This window comes from Rhinatrema bivittatum, chromosome 3 (genome assembly GCF_901001135.1).
Source record: "Rhinatrema bivittatum chromosome 3, aRhiBiv1.1, whole genome shotgun sequence".
NCBI classification, from domain to species: Eukaryota; Metazoa; Chordata; class Amphibia; order Gymnophiona; family Rhinatrematidae; genus Rhinatrema; species Rhinatrema bivittatum.
The window spans coordinates 62,390,879-62,404,936 of NC_042617.1; the positions used below are offsets into that span (position 1 = coordinate 62,390,879).

The 14,058-nt window shown below is 41.3% G+C and overlaps 1 long non-coding RNA gene across 1 annotated transcript in view; it reads right to left on the reverse strand.

The window, feature by feature from the left end:
- Nucleotides 1-14,058, reverse strand: part of LOC115086877 — a 57,851-nt gene that overhangs the window by 25,880 nt on the left and 17,913 nt on the right. The window contains exons 2-3 of the long non-coding RNA XR_003855358.1: nt 7,167-7,256; nt 6,555-6,684 (exon numbers count right to left, since the gene is read on the reverse strand). This is a non-coding gene — a long non-coding RNA (uncharacterized LOC115086877). The remainder of the gene's footprint in view (nt 1-6,554; nt 6,685-7,166; nt 7,257-14,058) is intronic.

The following is a 14,058-nucleotide window of genomic DNA, read 5'->3' on the forward strand; positions in this document are numbered from 1 at the left end:
ATTATCCCAATATTGACCTGGTAAATGTATCATCGGTACATGCTAGAGATATAAAGTTCCTGGATGGAATAAATGACATTTTTATGGAGCAATTGGTTCAGGAACCGCCAAGAGAGGGATCAATTTTAGATCTAATTCTCAGTGGAGCACAGGATTTGGTGAGAGAGGTAACGGTGGTGGGCCGCTTGGCAATAGTGATCATAATTTGATCAAATTTGAATTAATGACTGGAAGGGAGACAGTAAGCAAATCCACGGCTCTCATGCTAAGCTTTCAAAAGGGAAACTTTGAGAAAATGAAAAAAATTGTTAGAAAAAAATTGAAAGGAGCAGCTACAAAGGTAAAAAGTATGCGAGGGGAGGTCATTGTTAAAAAATACCATCCTAGAAGCACAGTCCAGATATATTCCACACATTAAAAAAGGTGGAAAGAAGGCAAAACGATTACCGGCATGGTTAAAAAGGGAGGTGAAAGAAGCTATTTTAGCCAAAAGATCTTCATTCAAAAATTGGAAGAAGGATCCAACAGAAGAAAACAGGATAATGCATAAGCATTGATAAGACAGGCTAAGAGACATTGATAAGACAGGCTAAGAGAGAATTTAAAAAGAAGTTGGCCATAGAGGCAAAAATTCACAGTAAAAGCTTTTTTAAATATATCCAAAGCAGAGAGCCTGAGAGGGAGTCAGACCATTAAATGATCAAGGGGTTAAAGGGGCACTTAGAGAAGATAAGGCCATCGCGGAAAGATTAAATGATTGCTTCGGTGTTTACTGAAGTTGGGGAGTTACCCATACTGGAGAAAGTTTTCATGGGTAATAATTCAGATGGACTGAACCAAATCACGGTGAACCTAGAAGATGTGGTAGACCTGATTGACAAACTGAAGAGGAGTAAATCACCTGGTCCGGATGGTATACACCCCAGAGTTCTGAAGGAACTCAAAAATGAAATTTCAGATCTATTAGTAAAAATGTTTAACCTATCATTAAAATCATCCATTGTACCTGAAGACTGGAGGATAGCTATTGTAACCCCAATATTTAAAAAGGGCTCTAGGGGCGATCCGGAAAACTACAGACCGGTTAGCCTGACTTCAGTACCAGGAAATATATTGGAAAGTGTTATAAACATCAAAATCACAGAACATATGGAAAGACATGGTTTAATGGAACAAAGTCAGCATGGCTTTACCCAAGGCAAGTCTTGCCTCACAAATCTGCTTCACTTTTTTGAAGGAGTTAATTCTGATCGCCGCATCTCAAAAAAGATATAGTTGCAATGGAGAAGGTACAGAGAAAGGCAACCAAAATGATAAAGGGGATGGAACAGCTCCCCTATGAGGAAAGGCTGAAGAGGTTAGGGCTGTTCAGCTTGGAGAAGAGACGGCTGAGGGGGGATATGATAGAGGTCTTTAAGATCATGAGAGGTCTTGAACGAGTAGATGTGAATCGATTATTTACACTTTTGAATAATAGAAGGACTAGGGGACATTCCATGATGTTAGCAGGTAACACATTTAAGACTAATCGCACAATAAAGCTCTGGAATTTGTTGCCAGAGGATGTGGTTAGTGCAGTTAGTGTAGCTGGGTTCAAAAAAGGTTTGGATAAGTTCTTGGAGGAGAAGTCCATTAACAGCTATTAATCAAGTTTACTTAGTTAATAACCACTGCTATTAATCACATCAGTAGCTTGGGATCTTCTTAGTGTTTGGGTAATTGCCAGGTTCTTTTGGCCTGGTTTGGCCTCTGTTGGAAACAGAATGCTGGGCTTGATGGACCCTTGGTCTGACCCAACATGGCAATTTCTTATGTTCTTATGTTTTTAATAAACATGTGGATAAAGGTGAACCGGTAGATGTAGAGTACTTGGATTTTCAGAAGGCATTTGACAAAGTTCCTCATGAGAGGTTTCTAGGAAAAGTAAAAAGTAATGGGATAGGTGGTGATGTCCTTTCGTGGATTACAAACTGGCTAAAAGACAGGAAACAGTGTAGGATTAAATGGACAATTTTCTCAGTGGAAGGGAATGGGCAGTGGAGTGCCTCAGGGATCTGTATTGGGACCCTTACTTTTCAATATATTTATAAATGATCTGGAAAGAAATATGACAAGTGAGGTAATCAAATTTGAACATGATACAAAATTGTTCAGAGTAGTTAAATCCAAGCAGATTGTGATAAATTACAGGAAGACCTTGTGAGACTGGAAAATTGGGCATCGAAATGGCAAATGAAATTTAATGTGGACAAGTGCAAGGTGATGCATATAGGGAAAAATAACCCATGCTATAGTTACACAATGTTAGGTTCCATATTAGGTGCTACCACCCAAGAAAGAGATCTAGGCGTCATAGTGGATAACACATTGAAATTGTCGATTCAGTGTGCTGCAGCATTCAAAAAAGCAAACAGAATGTTGAGAATTATTAGAAAGGGAATGGTGAATAAAACAGAAAATGTCATAATGCCTCTGTATCGCTCCATGGTTAGACCGCACCTGGAAAACTGTGTACAATTCTGGTCGCCCATTTCAAAAAAGATATAATTGCGATGGAGAAGGTACAGAGAAGGGCTACCAAAATAAGGGGAATGGAACAGCTCCCCTATGAGGAAAGACTAAAGAGGTTAGGACTTTTCAGCTTGGAGACGAGACGGCTGAGGGGGGATATGATAGAGGTGTTTAAAATCATGAGAGGTCTAGAGCAGGTAGATGTGAATCGGTTATTTACTCTTTCGGATAATTGAAAGACTAGGGAGCACTCCATGAAGTTAGCATGTGGCACATTTAAAACGAATCAGAGAAAGTTCTTTTTCACTCAACGCACAATTAAACTCTGGAATTTGTTTCCAGAGGATGTGGTTAGTGCAGTTAGTATAGCTGTGTTTAAAAAAGGATTGGATAAGTTCTTGGAGGAGAAGTCCATTACCTGCTATTAATTAAGTTGACTTAGAAAATAGCCACTGCTATTACTAGCAACAGTAACATGGAATAGACTTAGTTTTTGGGTACTTGCCAGGTTCTTATGACCTGGATTGGCCACCATTGGAAACAGGATGCTGGGTTTGATGGATCCTTGGTCTGATCCAGTATGGCATGTTCTTATGTTCTTATATAAAGGAATAGCTTCTATGGGATATCTTAGTTTCATCTATACTATTATAACTCTTTGTAGTTTACTTATTGGGATGGGAAGCAGCTGATGGAAATTACAGTTGTGACCCAGCTTCAAGTGATAGCCAAGCTCTGATGACTGACTGTAGTTAATGCAGTGTCAGGGTCCTTATGGATTACAGGTGAGGGGCAAGGTCATGAAATAGCAAGGAGTCCCCTTTTAGGTTATAACTAGGCTAATCTGTGTGAGAGCCCTCAAATAGGACAATAACCTACTTGTATTATAAACCACAAGGCACGTCAGTCTTCTTGCAGGCATATCTCCATTGAAACTTGGGTCTTTCTCAGCTGTGAGTGTGGGCAGGTTGATTAAGGATTTGCAAATGGAAGCAAGGAGCTTTGTGGAGGTAAACTGGGCCCTACCAGAGATGATAGCCAGTGTGAACAGTGAAAAGGTTGGGATTGTACTTATAGATCCATCAGACACCTGTAGTCATCTAGGCAGACCTTCTCTGTGGGGTAAGAATGATAGTTTTCTATTTACTTCACATCTTCAACCTTTGTGACATAGAAGTAATTTTGTCAAACTGTAACAGCAACCAGCTTCAGGTGAATGAAGCTCCTACGAGACTCCTCTTCTCTGTTGTAAGTGCTGTAGTACAAAGGTCTACTTTATATGTGCTCTTTGTTTCCCTGTGCTGAGCTTTTAGTAATGGGGAAGCATATCAGGTTTGTCCCTCTTTGTGTTAGAACTGTGTTTGTGGCTAGGCTACAGTCATTTTTATAGCCATTGGAAGAAGTATGATAGATCTTCCCTAACATGTACCCAATGTCATCACATTTTAGCTTTGTCTAAATTACAAGATCCTAGAGGAGAACCAAAACTGAATAGCTGGAGTGTCTCCCTCCACATAAATCACTCCACTCTCATCCTCACTGCAATCCAGCTGATCCCCTCTCTTATCCTCTACCCTCTGTAGTCAATCCACTCCATCCAGATGACCTCCTCCCCTCCAGCACATCCACTCTCTCAACCTCTGTCCCTCCAGCTTAAACCTTCAAACATCCCCCAGCTCCTCTCACTTCCCCAGTTCTCCTCCTGTCTCTCACCCACTTCACCCTTTTCTGCATACCCCTCTGATCCTTTCCACCTTTTCATAACTCCCAACTCATCCTCTGTCATCCCCTCCATCTCACTCTCATCCCCCATACGCTATCTCTCACCTTCTCCCTCAGCTCCAACTCTTCTTTCACATTCCCTCAGTTGGTCCCCACTCAACCCCTTAGCTCATCTCACACCTCCAGTCATTCTTTATTCCGCTTCTCACACCCTCATCTGCTGATCTAATCCTCAAACCCTTCTGGCATATTATCCTTCCACAGTGGCAAAATTTCCTTTGTGTCCTGGGCAGAAAGGGGGATCTGCATCCTGAGATCCTGGGGACATAGAGGGAGGATGCTCTACCGGGAAAAGGAGAGGAATTACCAGTGGTGCTGGCCCAGGTGCCTCCCATGGGGGAGTGCTTGCTGCACCCCTGCTGGTGGTGGTGGGAGTGCATGTCCCCGGCAGGGGGCACAGATGCTGGCAGGTGGGCCACATAGCAGCGAGTATCATTACAATTTGTCTAGGATGTTATTTTAAATTGGTGACCATCCACAGTGTGTTCAATATTTAACAAAGTTGTGTTTAATCTTATAAATATGTGAATGATTTGGCACGTGAAGAACTGAATGAATCAGGGAAGGAAAAGAAAGAGAAATGGGGCACTGCTTGTGGAGGGAAATAGTGTGGAGCATATGAGAGAACTGGGAAGAAAATAAGAAAGAGATAATAGTCAGACAACTGGTTACAGGAGAGATCTAACTTCAGAGGTAAGCCAAAGAAAGGTTCCTCCTGTCTTACCATGACTTAGATCGCCCTCTCTTAGTGGGGAGGGGGGACACTTTTTAAATGGATTTGCATACATAAACCCAGTTTATATGTAAAACTGAAAATTGCATTTGAAAATCAATGATTATGGGGGTAATTTTCATAAGGTTTTACACGTGTAAATGTAACTGCTATTGTAGCAATTTTCAAAAACCCATGTACACGAGTAAAGTGCATTTACTCGAGTAAAATCCAGTTTTAAGTGAGTAAATGCTTTTTAAAATCAGGCCCCAGGTGTGTATTTTTCCCTACGCTCACAGAAGATGTTAAAGGGGAGGAGCTGGGGCAGAGAAAATATTTATGCACATGCTTTTGATTTTCAAAAGTAAGGGATGAATTTTCAAAGCATTTACACATGTAAAATTAGTATATATGATTTTTTATGTCTGTTTTTTTAATTCTTTCCTATGTAAAATTTATTAAAGATATCTGGCTTAAAAATAATTGCATATGTGCTCACAAGTAGCTTGTATTTGCATACATGCTATTTTATAAATGTCAAAAGTCCGTGAGCAGTTTTGGTCTTGTACACATTTATGTGTGCAATAAAGGAGAAATTTAGGGGTATTCTAGGAAAAGGCCAAGAGGTACACGTGCAAGCTGCTATTTCATAAGAGACATGTACATTTGGTAATTTATTCATGTAATTTTATACCTGTTAATTATCTTGCCCGATTGATATCAGACTCATCTATTGTTTACTGCTGGTTGGGTCAGAGGTCTGAGTTAATTAGAAGAAGATCAAAGTGAAGAATGATCTCGATGATCTGAAGAAGCACTGGGTGAACTGGTAGAGGAATCGGCAAACTTGTGATTTCAATTACACACACATTTTTTAAAATATACAGACTTCTGAATATAAATAGGGTTTTACATGAGCAAGTCATATCTTTTTTTTGCACATAAAATACATGCACATATGTTTTTAAAATAGATAGGAAAAGCATACACTTTCAATGGATTTCAGATATTCATGCATAAGGAAACATATGTGCATATGTTAAGGGCTAATCATATGCATATTTTATAATCTGCACACACCCAATACATGCAGGTTATAATATACTGTAGATCGCTACACGTGTATAAAAAGTCACATGGAGTTGTTTAAATGTTATTATATACACAAAGAAAAATTGCACCTGCTTGGGAGCAGCATCCTGCATTTATGTCCACACACATCGGCACAACCCTTTAATTTTCAAAGTGGACTTCTCTGCATAAGTCCACTTTGAAAATTCTGGCTAAAGGCTGTGGGAACAAGTTTCTGAAATTTGCCCTCCCTAAAGTCTTATACTGATTGTAAAGATCTCAGAGCAGCTAAGTGTAACGTCTCTTTTTAATCAAGGAAAGTCCTCCAGTTACAATAATATATTTTAATAATTCTAGGTTCAATCCTGCAGATTTCAGAGAGGTGTATAAAAAAGTGCACACAATTAGATTTCTGAGGGATAGATGAAGTATTTTTTCTACAAAACAAGAAGCAGCACTATGAGGTCATCCCTCTTACCTTTCGTTCTCTGCCCTGGCTCTCCAGTTGGTCACAGACCCAGATTCTTTTTCTCTCCTCCCTGGTCTTCCTAGAACGACCTTCTCAGTCAGATAGGACAAGATGCTAGGACTTCTTTCCTCTGAAATGGCTTTCGATTTAACATAGTGGTATCAGAAGATGTGGCACTCAGGCAGAAAATTACAAGAGTAAGAAATAAAAGATTATTTATTGCAGGAAATAAAAGAATTGCAGAGAGGTAATTCATTCCCAGGCAGACCTGACACCCTTAGCAACCCAACCCAATAGTGATATTGAGCTATTGTCCCTCTCTCCATAACCTCTCCTTTCCATAGACTTCATTTGCATTTAATTATATATAGTGGAAACCAGGTGGCTTTTCTGGGGTTAGAAAGCACATGGGAGGCCAGCAGGGGAATGAAATGCAAAATAAAATGCAAAGTAAAACATAATTTGGACACAGTTTCCTCCTCAGGATCTTCCTTCTATAAGAACTTTTGCCCTAATAACAAACAAACTGTTAACTGTGAATGCAAGGAACTTCCCCATATTACTCAGGAGTTCATGGACACAGTTACCTGTATGTGTAATCAAGTTACAAATATGTGTTACCATTCAACTTGTAACTCCGACCCATAGGTAAATCCTGTTCCATGTCCAGAAGCTCATAAGTACATATTCCAAATGCATATTCCAGTAGTCCTATGTAAAAAAAAAAAAAAAATGCAACGTAAGACCCCCAAACTATTCCTCATAAAAGAGAGACTACAGTTCAAAATCATTCTGAGCCCAGAACAGTGGTTCTTTGCTCCAGGTTCTATGGTCCCCAAATAGATTCTCTTTTCAGGATGTTCACAATGAAAATGCATGAGAATCTTTCTATATGTTTGGTTTATGAACACAGTTATTTTACATGTTTTTGATTGCTCTGAAAATCAGATCTGCTTGGCAGCTACAGGGACAGAACCATGGCTATAGAATTAAAAAAAATAGGTCAGTTAAATAAGGATTCTTCCAAGTGAGAGATGAATTGGGTTGTCCTTCATTGCCATGTGGTCTATAAATTGTTGATGCCACCTGTGCTGTGCCAGGGATAGATATCATGTAACTTATTTTCTGCATGCCTTAGTCCCTTACCGCTCATTAGCTTTGCTTTGTTTACTCTGAATACAAGGACCAGCTGATGCCAACAAAATCTGTGACTAAAAATAAAACGGTCGTCCCTCCATCTATTGCAAGTCTTGTAATTATCTTCAGGGAGTCATTGTTCTGCCACTGGTCCTTACATCTATTCTGTGATGCAGAGTCACTTTTGTTTCATCCGTAATTCTCTTTAAATGGCCCTTTAGAGTCTTCTTTCTGATCTTAAGACATTTTCTACTATCCTATGTTTTCATCATTAAAGATTCAATTCACCTAATTCCATTTAAAAATAGTTGGTACTATCAAGGAAATTTTTCACAAAAACCCTTTCTGCTGAACTTTAGGACAGCCCTCTCCAGGAGAGTCATGGAATACATTATCAACCTCATTTTAGTCTCTCCTTCCTCATGTCTTCCATTTCCTAGGGAGTGCACTTCCCCTGGATGAAATCATGAGTCTCTGGAACAAAGGCAGAGGAAAACCACTGTGCATGATCAGAACAGGATGTCACCACAAAAAGAGGTGCACGACGTCAAGAAAGAATGCCCGCACAAAGTACCTTTGGCCCTTTTAACAATATAGGGTGCGCACACATGGATGCGCTGATTTTATAACATGCGCACACCGGCGCGCGCATGTTATAAAATCCGAGGGCCACACGTGAGCATGTGCGGGCGGTGCGCACAAGGAAGGGGGGGGACTAATGCAATTTCCGTGTGGTGATGCATCCCAGCCTTCCCCAGTTCTCTCCCAGTCCGCTCCTATCCTAACCACCTTAATCCTCCTCTCTAACCCCTAAATCCTACCTTTTTCTTTTCTGTTTTCCAACTTACTTCACTGTCGCTGTCCCGGCCCACCCCTTCAAAGAGGCCCAGCACTTATGCGCATACCGGGGATTACGCACATGCCAGATTCCTTTGAAAATGCGCCCAACACGCACAAGGTGGGGGAGAGAGAAAGAGAGCCTTTAGGAAGGCACACATATTAGTCAACTATTTATAACACTGTAAAAGGGGACACTAGCAACTCGGGGTGAATTTGTGAACAATATTACATAAAATCTTCACCGATGGTAACTTTTCTGTTCGTACATATGACTGCGCACATAAAACTGCCCGCCCAGAAACCATCCCAGCCCAGAAACCTCACCCCAAGCTGCTAGTGACCCCTTTTACAGTGGTATAAATAGTTGACTAATATGTGTGCCTCCCTAAAGGCTCTCTTTCTCTCTCCACCCCCCCTCCCCCACCCAAAATGGGATTTGCAATAAATAAATATAACAAATCCCGTTTCAGCAGCAACCCATAGTTATCATGGGTATAACACCAGGAAAAAAGGTGAAGTTATTTCTGGCAATAAAACCCATGATAGCATGCAGTATGCAACGCTAAGCACCTCTTGTTTTAATTTACTCCACCCACTTGAGAAAAATTTTACGGTAAATCTGTTTTTATTGTTTTTTGTTTAAAAAAAAAAACATTGAACAACAACAAAGCATAACTTATGATACATAATGTTGTCTGTTACATATCATACAATCGTAAACTTCTAGGATCATACTTTCCTCCCCCAGTACCCCTACGGCCCTTCCCTCACCCCCCCCCCCTCCCCTAAGCACTGAAAGGGGACCCATGAAAATTGCTCAATACATCAGAAATGTAGAGTCTTACAGTAATACCGAGAAACCTAAGTCTCAGACATCTATACGATTAAGAAAAAGACTTTTCGAGTCTTGTGGCAAGGTATGAATGAATGGGAGCCAGACTGCGTTGATAGCTCTCCTTGTCCGGATCGGTAGGTGACTGCAGGCCAAAGTTTCCAATGTTAGCAGATGCAATATGGACGAGTGCCAGTACGTCAAGGAGGGCCCCTCCGGCTTCCTCCATGCTGCAAGGATAGCTTTGCAAGCTAGTAAATAGACTTTTGTAATCCAAAGGGCTGGACCCTTTCTCCCTTTGAAAGATCTGGGAAAGATCCCAAAAAGTGCCACAAGCGGTGAAGATGGAATTTTGAAGCCCACAATGTCATTTGCAGAACGAAAGACCTTCTTCCAGAAAGTTTGTATTATGGGGCAACCCCATAAAGAATGACCTAAGTGCGCTCCCCTCAAATTGCATTTGAGACACGTGTCGGAAGTGGTGATCCCCGCTCTATATGCTTGATGTTGAGAGATGAACATTCTGTAGATGATTTTATAACAGGTTTCTCGGAGGAGCGTATTACACGTTACCCTCCTCATCATGGTGAAGGCAGACCTCAGCACTGCGACTGTTGACCTAGCTCCGACTGCCATTTAAGCTGCACCGTCTCTAGGGACCATCACTTGTGGGCGGCCTCCATTTGTTTGTAAAAATAAGAAATGGAGTGTTTCTGAGGGCTGTCTGGGTCAAACCAGGTTCTCAAGAGTTGCCACTGTGGATCCGAAAAGGTTGGAGAACCAAACGATCGCACATAATACCAGGCTTGTAGGTATTGGAAATGATCAGTTGGAGAGAGACCATAAAAAGAGCGGAGCTCTGGGAAGTTGAGTAAGGTCCCGTCCGCATGTATCATCTGCCCAATGCATGAAAGCTGTAAGTGTTCCCAGGTGCGGAATCTGGAGGACCCTGAGCCTGCAGGAAATGCTGGGTTGCCGCAAAATGGAAGGAACGGTGATAGACTGTCCAGCAAAGAAGCTTTCTGCATGAGCCACTTCCATGTCTGCCACAGCGGTCGCAGGAGCAGGCCTGATCTTATTACAGTTGTTAGGGAGGCATATGGTGCATGCAGGGCATAACGAGGTGATATAGGAGTGAGTAATTGGGATTCGAAGAGAGTATCAGAAAAAAATTGCGTGCCCAAAATCCAGTCTCCAATGTGTCTCAGGTTGATCGCATGGTTGTAAAGTTTCAAATCTGGGAGGCCCAAACCGCCGACAGCTAGCGGCTTCATCAACAGTTGCAATGTCGTCCTCGGCCTTTTCCCCCGCCATAAGAATTTTGTCACTACTCTCTGGAATTGAGTAATAGTACTTGCTTAAGGAGAAGAGGGAGAACACTGAGAACATACAGCCAGCGGGGTAGCACAGTCATTTTCAGTAGATGTATGCGTCCTATGAGTGAAAGGGGAACGTGAAGCCAGGCGGATAATGATCGTTCCGTTTTTTGTTGCAACGGGGACACATTAATATCGTACAGATTAGCAGGGCACTTAGAAATCCAGACCCCCAAGTATTTAATGTGATCGCCTGCCCACTTTAAAGGGAACTCCCCATGCCATGGGACGTAGTCAGCCGGCCTTATCACCATAGCCTCTGACTTGTACAGATTTAATCGGAGACCGGCATGGAGACCATACTCTGAGATCACCTGAAGAGTTGCTGGGAGTGAATGTGTGGGATTTGTCAGGTGCAATAGAAGATCATCTGCAAAAGCTGCCGATTTGAACATCACCGGCCCCATCTTAATCCCCTCTATGCTCTGGTTCTCCTCCAGGGTACGCAATAATGGGTCCAGGGAAAGAATGAACAAAAGGGGAGACAGAGGACATCCCTGCCTGGTAGCACAGGCCAGTGTGAAGTCTTGCGATTCACCCAGATGTTAGCCTGGGGGTTATTGTAAATAGTCTGGAGAAACAATACAAAAGGGCCGTGGAAACCATAGTTTTGCTAACTGAGAGCATGTTGGAGCAAAATTCGGGCCACTTTGCTATTTCCAGCCAAACACGCGCATGTTATAAAACCGGGTGTACATTTGTGCGCGCTGGGTAGCGTGCACAAATATACCCTGCACGCGTAAGATTAAAAATCTGCCCCACTATGTCTGTGTGTTACCTCAGTGTTAGGGCTGTATCTTATTGTTACTGTCTGCTAACTAGTTAAAACCAAAACATAATCAAATTCATCCTATCTAGGCAAGTTTCTCTTTTCTATATTGTGGGTAACCTTTTAGAATGTGTTTTTCCTTTCTCTTTCCTTATTTATCATATCATGTTGGAGGAATGCACTATCTTCCTCGTTGCCTTAAAATGATTTCCTCGTTGCCTTAAAATGTTAGATGCAGTCTTCTTCTTAATAGCACAGTCTATTGCTGAACTATATTCTTTTCACAATTCTCCATACAAAGTCTTTGTGAACCCTCTTAGGGTTTGAGCATATGTTCTCATAAACAGTCAATGCACTCTCCTTAAACATCTCATGAAAACAGTGTATAAATTCACTGTCAATACATTTTAATTATTCACACTCTTACTAATACAGCTGTCATTAATTTCTCGCAGGACTGCTAATCCTTTAAAATTACATAAACTACTGCTGGGCCTCACTACAATTAAAGGCACCAACTTTTAGCAAAAATATATTTATATATATATTTTATAATTGCTTACCAACTTATCTATGCTTATTCTACTTGCCATTGACCAATTCTAAGTTTTCATACTCTTCTAAGCAGATTTGAATCAATTTTGTGAGGAGCACTTGTACAGCGCTTCCTTCCTGGACAATGTCTACTTAGGTTCTCCCAGTTTCTGTAACTGTCATTTGGTTTCTTTCAGCCTTTAGATTAGTGCTCTGTGATGTCTTATGCATTATTTTTTTTAAATGGACAATATTATTTTCTATCTTCTTTATTTAATGCATTTTCTTTTTTTACATCCCTTTGTTGTAGAATTTATTGGGATTCTTTTCTTTGATCTTTTTATTTTAAACTCTAACTTTTAAATTCATTTTAGAGCTTTGGCTTTTAATAATATTATTATGCTGGGAAGCCAATTTGATGTTACATCTAGATACCACGTGAGAACTTTGGTAATCGCCATAGTGATTCCGCTCTTTTGGTGTTTATTGGACTCAACCAGTGACCATAGGGGTGATTGGAATGTACCAACTAACTTTTATTTAAAGTGGATTGTTGATATAAAAAGTAACCTATATAACTTAGAAAAATATTTCTTATATATTTCTATTTTTTCTTGCTTATTTAAACTTTCTATCTGCCATAAAGTACTCAAGGGCTTTCTTCTGATTTTATTTCAAAATTAGAATTTTCTTCCATCTTTCCTAAGATCTTGTCAGTCTTATTAAAAATCCCAGTATTGATTGATATGAGAATTTTCTATCTTTTAGCTCTTTTACTGTCCTTTTTATTGACTGGTTCCTATCTGGGCTTTTTTTATAATGTTTAAATAGCTCTGGAATTGAAAAATTGGTGTTCATCAAATATTCAGACTCTTTTCACCTCTATCTTACTTTTATTTATTTTTAATTTTGCCTACTTTTGCTTGTTTTTACTTCTTTTTGAGGATTCCCCTCCCAGGATTACTGGTACCCTGCTGATGTCTCTGATGACATCACCAGGACAGGCTTAATGGTCGCAACTCAGTCTGAGCACGTTTTCTCCTTCAAATGTTCATTTTTACTATTTTTTTTTTTATTTTTCTTCAGTGACCATGATGTTAAATTGCAAGGGAGAGTGAGCCACCAGCAGTGATAGCCCTCGGAAACACAGCTGACCACTGCCGGCCAGCTGACTCTCCTTGCCAGTCTTTTCCTGCAACCCGACGCCTGTCTTTCTCTCTTTTCAGAATCCACGGTCCTTGGCAGCTGCAGCAGTCCGGAACAAACATGGTCTTAATCCCTCCATCGGCAGCAGTGTGCCGAATCGCACCGCAAAGGCACGCTTTCTACTTCGGAGCCCCTCCTTCACGGTAATTAGTGTTCCCCTCTGCCTTCTCTTTTCTCATTTTTCTTTTTCTAAATTATTCGGTACCTCCCCTCGGGAACGCCGATATTCTGATAGGCCCTTCATTGTGACAACTCCCCCCCAAAAATAACAGGCCCGAGGAGCACCCCGATGGCACCCCCGCCCCCAGATCCACCTCAACGGCAAGAACCCTCTCTCCTGCAGCATCAAGATGATCGTGGCCCTACTCCTCCTTTTATTTATTTAATTTTTTAATCTTAAAGCGGCAGGTCCTCCCCGCAGCAAGGACACCACTCCATCTCACCTCAGTGGCAGCAGGCCTCGGAGGGAACGGGGGAAGGCTGTGCAGCTCAGCACGTACAAGGTGCACAAGTGTGCACCCCCTTCCGGGCGCCGACCCCGGATTTTATAACATGCGCGCGGCTGCGCACGCATGTTATGAAATCGGGTGTAGATTTGTGCATGCTGGGTTTTGCGCACAAATCTACACCCGCGCGTATATCTTAAAATCTGGCCCAGAGTTTTTAATCCTAGAGTTTTTCCAAAAACTAGGCAAATTATTAGGCATAAAATCATTATACTTGCACAGCAATGATGGAAGACACCTAACGTGCGCTACATAATGTCTGTGCCACTCTGTGGGTTAAGAGATCTCTGACTCATCTCTACACAGTCCATAG